Source organism: Apium graveolens, chromosome 3 (assembly GCF_009905375.1).
Source record: "Apium graveolens cultivar Ventura chromosome 3, ASM990537v1, whole genome shotgun sequence".
NCBI lineage: Eukaryota > Viridiplantae > Streptophyta > Magnoliopsida > Apiales > Apiaceae > Apium > Apium graveolens.
Genome location: NC_133649.1, coordinates 81,396,238 through 81,396,914, shown reverse-complemented (window position 1 = coordinate 81,396,914; position 677 = coordinate 81,396,238).

The following is a 677-nucleotide window of genomic DNA, read 5'->3' as shown; positions in this document are numbered from 1 at the left end:
TGTATATATATATAGGTGTATATATATATCGGGACTTAATGAAGTATCTCGTAACTTCATTATTTATAATAATATTTCAAGGATTGAATCTATTCAAATCTTATCTTTTAGTCTCATCTATGTGATGAACTTTTGAAACGGATTATACCTTGAACGGTCGTAGTTTAAGTAGTATTCGGAAAAGATATAAGTATATTGGAGTATCTTGTAACTTCATCTTTTAAACTTATATCTAGTAAATGATTATCTTGTGCATGTCAAAGATTTTCAGAAAAATGTTGAGACAAGGTTAGATATATGAGATCACCTTGCAACGATATTTTTTTATACAGTTATAAACTGGAACTCTGTGTATATTATACATGTCAGAGGATTTCAAAGATTATGAAAAGTATATATGTATATATATACTGAATATTTTGTGACTTGGTCGCGTTAAGATATCAGTTTGGTTCATTTCTTCTTGACCAAGACTTTCATGAGTACTATGAGAATGCTCATATATTGTTAATTATTATACATATTATTTTGGTGGGCTTGTTGCTCACCCTTGCTTTCTTCTTTCATCATACAACAATAGATAGAAAAGATGAACATGACCAAGCTTCCAACTCGCAAGCGGTTAGGAAACATTCCGCAGTTTTCTGGAAGCGTTGATGCCGCTGTAGCTGAGGTAG